Source organism: Cupressus sempervirens, chromosome 7 (assembly GCF_028749045.1).
Source record: "Cupressus sempervirens isolate cs-2001-9-10 chromosome 7, ASM2874904v1, whole genome shotgun sequence".
NCBI lineage: Eukaryota > Viridiplantae > Streptophyta > Pinopsida > Cupressales > Cupressaceae > Cupressus > Cupressus sempervirens.
In genome coordinates, this window is record NC_143124.1 from 55,995,365 (window position 1) to 56,001,364 (window position 6,000).

Here is a 6,000-nt window from a genome sequence, read left to right on the forward strand (position 1 = left end):
TTATGTTTTAAATATTTATTTAATAGTTCATGTGTGTCCATCGATTGTATTGTGATGTTCAATTTGGTAGGTCCTTACTAAGACAATTAAAGGTCATACCTATCAACCTAATAATTGGACTCAGCTAGTATCCCATTCCATTAATCTTATTTAGCAATGCTTCCTCCCCTTATATTCTCTTCCAATCACTCATGCAATATTTCCATGATAATAAAACGTTCCATAATAATTCCCTAATAACATTTAATATAGATAAAGAATTTGATTATTAACCATAATTCCAAAATCGAGCAACTACTAATCATCACATGACAAATAATGGATAATGACCATCTTCATTAAATATTTATCGTAATGAATACAATGAATGTATTTAATTTCCCTCTTCACATGATTATGAAATAAAATCCATTGAATCTAATGGCTATAAAAAATATTTAAAATTAGGTTAAAATTTGGGATGTAACATACCCTTCCCCTTACATTTTTCATTATCCCTAATGAATATCACAATAAAACATAAAACAATATCTATTCAGATAATTTAAAGAAAATAAAAGTTTAGGCCCTAGCCCTGGGGAAAAGATGAGGGTATTTTTGAAAAATTTCATGATAATCTTCCCATGTAGCATCATCCTTTGCATACTAATCCCACTGGACCTTGCATTGAGTCACCTCCCAATTTCATAACCATAGCTTATGCACCTCGAGTATTCTAAGTGGTTTTATTTCCACCACTCTTAGTTTTTGCACCTATAATAGGTTCCAATCACTTATATGATCATGATGAGTGATGTATTTCTTAAGGTATGATACATGGAAGATGCCATGCATCCTTGCAAGATTTGGTGGTAGGGAAATTATGTAGGGTACTAGGTTCATAATTTCCAATATTTCAAAGGGTCCTACATACATTCGGTCTAACTTGGCATTCATACCAAACTTGATGGTACTCTTCTGAGTTTTTACTCTTAATAACACCTTTTCTCCCACTAAGAATTCTCTAGGTGTTATTTTTGTATTTGACAAATTTGGATTATCTATTCTTCCATTTCCTTAAGCATTTTAGGTCCAATAATAATTCTATCATCCAACCAATTCAAGCTCATAGGATTTCTACATTTGTAGACATATAGAGCCTTAAAGGGAGCCATTTTAATGGTGGATTGATAGAAATTGTTATAAGAAAATTCAACCAAGGGTAAATTTGTTTCCCACTAGTATTGCTGATCCATATAGTAAACTCTTAAAAGATCTTCTAATACCTATCTTACTCTTTCTATTTGATCATCAGTCTCAAGATGATAAGCTGAACTAATGGTTAGTTTAGTCCCTAATGCTGAAAATAATGTTTTCAAAAATCTAGAAGTTATCCTAGCATCCTTATCGGACATAATTTTCTCTAGAACTCCATGTAATCTAAAAATCTCCTTTATAAATTTATGAGTGATTTCTAGTGCTCTATTAGTTAGATTTTTTGGTATAAAGTGAGAAATTTTTATCAATCTATCTACTGCTACTAGAATGGTGTTGTTTCTTTTCTGTGTCATAGGTAACCCTTGTACAAAATCCATAGAAATTATCTACCATTTCCATTATGGTACTTCATTTGGGTGCAAAAGGCTAGTTGGGTAATGATATTCTAATTTTACTCTTTGGCATTCTTGGCATCCTGCCACAAATTCTATTATTTCCCTTTTCATTCCTCTCTAAAAATATAGAGATTTTATATCTAAAAACATTTTAGTTACTCTAGGGTGTCCTAAATATGAAGCTAAATGAGATTCTTCTAGTATCATTCTCTGAAGTTCAGTATATAAATCCTGTTATGATATCTTAAGAATCCATCCTCTTCAATCCTAAATTATAAATACTTGGGATCCTATAGGTCTCTGATGAGAGCTTGGCTAATCTTTGCATAAAATTCACCATGCTCTAGATGTTTTAGAATCTGATCTTTTAATCTAAATTTAACAATAGCCATTGCAAAAATGTGTCTCCTTCTGGTTAATGCATCTGCCACTTTGTTTTCCTTGCCCTTTATGTAATTAATGTCAAACTCATAATCTTCTATAAATTCTAGCAATCTCCTTTGTCTAGCATTAAGGTTGGGTTGAGTAAAAATGAATTTTAGGCCATGGTGGTTGGATCGAAGATCAAAAGGTTTTCCAATCAAGTAATGTCTCCACATTTGAAGAACATGTACAATAGATAGTAATTCTAGATCATGAGGGGTGTATTTATTCTCATAATTCTTTAATTTCCTAGACTCGTATTAAATCTCTTGCTCATCTTGCATTAGCACACCTCCTACTCCTCCCCCTGATACATTAGTTATGATGATAATTTATTTTGTGAATAAGGTATTCTTAATATGTGTGTTGTAGTTAACATTTCTTTCAAACATTCAAAAGCTGATTGACATTTTTTATTCCATAAAAACTTCATTCCCTTTCTCTGAAGTGATGCAATTGGATAATATATCTTGGAAAATTTTCTAACAAACTTCAGGTATAGAACCCTACCAATCCCATGAAACTTCCTATTTCTATCACAATTTTAGGTATAGGCCATTCATTAATTACCTTAATTATTGATAGATCTATAGCTATTCTCTAAGATGATATAATGTGTTCTAAATATTGGATTTCCTTTTAATAGAAAGTGCACTTAGACAATTTTTCATATAATTTATGTTTTCTTAGCCTTTTTGAAACAAGCTACAAGTGGTTCCCTAGAGGATATCCGTCCAGTGCTCGAATTTACTCCGCCTCTCCCTCCACCCACTCCCTATCTTAAGAGATCATGACGTGGATGATAAAATGAATGTTAATCTAATGAATATGAATCTTTCTCTCTCCTTATTACGATCATCTTGAGATGGTAGATTGATGGTGAAAAGGTCACGTGAAACAAGCTACAAGCAGTTCCCTGGAGGATATCTGTCAGGTGATTGAATTTACTCCACCTCTCCCTCGACCCATTCCCTATCTTAAGAGATCATGATGTGGATTAGAAAATAGACCCCTATGTACTATCTAATCATATGGCTTTCCCTTCTATCATAATTGGTAAAATTCTTTCTTTTTCCATTGTCTATTGTTATTAGAATACTAGGATGGTCTTCTTTATGCAAAATCAACCGCACTCTCTATCCCTAAGTTTAATATTATATTTCATTCTTCATTTTTCATATATATTTTTCATTTCATTTTTTATATATTCTGATTTCATTTCTTTGTAATTAGAATCATTGATAGACTATTCAATATTCTTCACAATAACAAATGTGTCAATAATAAGAAAGATATTATCCATTATTTCATAACAATGTATGCACAAAATATATACCTTACCTCATTACCTTTATGTGTTGAAGTGGTGATTATAGGATATTTAGCCATTATTTATTCTTAACTACCTTAAAGGTCCTTATAGATTCAACCACCTTTGCTGAATAGTTCCCCACTTCCATGTGAATTAAGTGATTGGGAGAATAGGTCGATCATGGAGATGTTCCGAAATACTTTTGCACTAATGATTTTCCCTTGTGTATTTCCCTTTCTTTACAAGCTTGCCTCTAATGAAATTTCAGGCTCTTTTATCTTGGAAGTGTCAAACTCCCTTTGAATCAATATCCCTTTTTCTGCAAGACATACTCGAAAGAAAGATCAAAGCAAGTGCTTGTAGAGAAATACAAGAAATAAGAGAAAGATTTATATCATACTCAGGAATAAATAATTTTGCACAATAAATAATTCCAATATATATAATAATCTGATTGAAATATATACTTTAATACATATCTTTCCAACATTTTATTTGCTTATAAAATAACTATGATTATGAAATTCTGATTCGAAAATGAATAAGGAAACATTACACACATAATTAATTGAATAATTTATTATTCATCATTTAATGATAATATAATAGTTCTATCGATAATATTAAACATGACTTTCTTATTTGTCATTAACTCTATTATATTCAGGTTCATATAATGTTAAAAATAATAGTAATGATAAATTTCAATAACCCTTCTAAAAATATACGTACCTCATGTACTTTACACTTATCAGTCTGCCAATTTTATTGCCAGCACAACATGAATGGTCATTGAGAGTTTGATGCGCATTGTGCACTTTGGAAAAATTTGAATATTGTCTTTTTCAATATTGTAATTGCTTTGAGAACACATTATAACTGGATTTGTATGTTGAATCGAAAGTCTCTCTGTTGATGCCTTCATTATTACTCCGTGGTTCCTTGTAGTAGAATTTTCTCATTGCCAAATTATTGAATTTCCTTTTAAATAAATTCATAGCCTTGAAGTATCAGCAGTAATGGTAAATTCTTAAACAAGCCATTGATTATACATTACTCACTTTGGAAGGGTCTAATTTTTTATGCTCATTGTCATTATTGATCTCACCAACTTCCACACTTGATTGCTTAAGTTTTGATTGATCAAATGATACGAGTGCATAGAGTGCTCCATATGTGGCAACATCTTGTGGGGCAATAACCTCTATATAATTATTTCCAAGTTCAAAGCTTGTCTCCACAAACTTGCAAGCAACTAGCTTGTACTTGGAGGCATGGAGATGGGCAAGTCCAGTGGCACATTTGACCTTTGCAAGGAGGAGACCATCTCAAAATTAGGGGCTTGTGTCTAAGTCTTCTCAGCCTTGGTTACATAGCTAGAGACATGCATGAATTGCCCCATCTCGATGCTCACTAGGAGCACATTGAGGCACATCTAGATTATATGCTTCGAAGTGGTACAATAATCATGAGTCCTTACATAGTTCTTAAAAGCTTCTCCCAGCATCCCATGTGCATAGAAGAAGTCCTCAAAATCATTGTATCCCATCGAAATGTTCTCCTTTATTGGGTTTGTCTTATACCCATTGAGTTCATTCTCGAGCTTTTCCTTGCAGAGTTGAGCACGGTGTTCGATGGTATCAATCCAGTCATGCTCATTGGCGATGTAGAACTGAGAAGAGGGGCCAATCCTAGCCTCAAGCTTGTGCAAAAAATCCTTGAGAAATGCCATTTTGTCACCCTTCTTAGCCTCATGATAAGCCATTCGTAGGGTTTCCAACCCCATGCTCTCATTTCCACATATGTCTGCTATGAACATCAACCACATTATATTTGTTCTCCCACTGTAAAGGGAGGTGTATGCCTCCATGTCCATTTGCTCACTACTCATTACACTCCCACCATTCACATTGCCAACGTCATTCCCTTCAACGTCTTCCTCCCAATCCATTTTTGCTGATGCTGACGTTATCTCTCTTTAGACTCCATTATTCGCTTAACTACCCTAAGAGAATGGTCTTTGTAAACTTAAATCCCAAAAATGAGCACCAAAAAATTTCAACCCATGTGGACATTTGTAATGAACCCTTGCCGATTGCAAGGCATAATCTATAAATTCCACTAAAGTTCACTTTAGCTCCTATGCCTGTTCAGCCGTGTAGACGTGCCACAAATTTACTTTGATTTTAATTTACTAACTTCATAGGATGGCAAGATCTAGGCTCTAATACCAATTGGTAATGAACCCAAATTGGGGTTCCATCATTTTTGTATGACTTTCCTTTATATAAATTCTTTTGCCCTATTTTTCTCCGTATGATTTTTAAAATTTTGATCTCATCTTCAAAGGAAATCCACCATTGCATGTCAAACCTATTGATGCAATGTAATGTCCCCTTCTTGAATATTTCCTTACTCATTCTATATTTGATAAGTTTTTTTTATAATAACCTATATATCCTCCCTTTAGTCTATCATTTACTCTCTTATATATGTTATTACAAGTGAAAGGTCATATATGGTTGCAACCCTTCAATAATTAACTAGTTGTTATGGTTAGGGTTTAATAATGATTATTAACATATATTTAATAATATACATTTATATATATTATATATATGTATAACTTTTATTAATTATTCAAACTTCCTTATTCGTAGTGTATCCTTGGGT

General features: G+C 32.7%; 1 pseudogene; it reads right to left on the reverse strand.

The window, feature by feature from the left end:
* LOC149545458 (COP9 signalosome complex subunit 1 pseudogene) overlaps positions 1-5,278 on the reverse strand; it is a 46,988-nt pseudogene extending 41,710 nt beyond the window's left edge.
* Between the last annotated feature and the right edge of the window lie 722 nt (positions 5,279-6,000).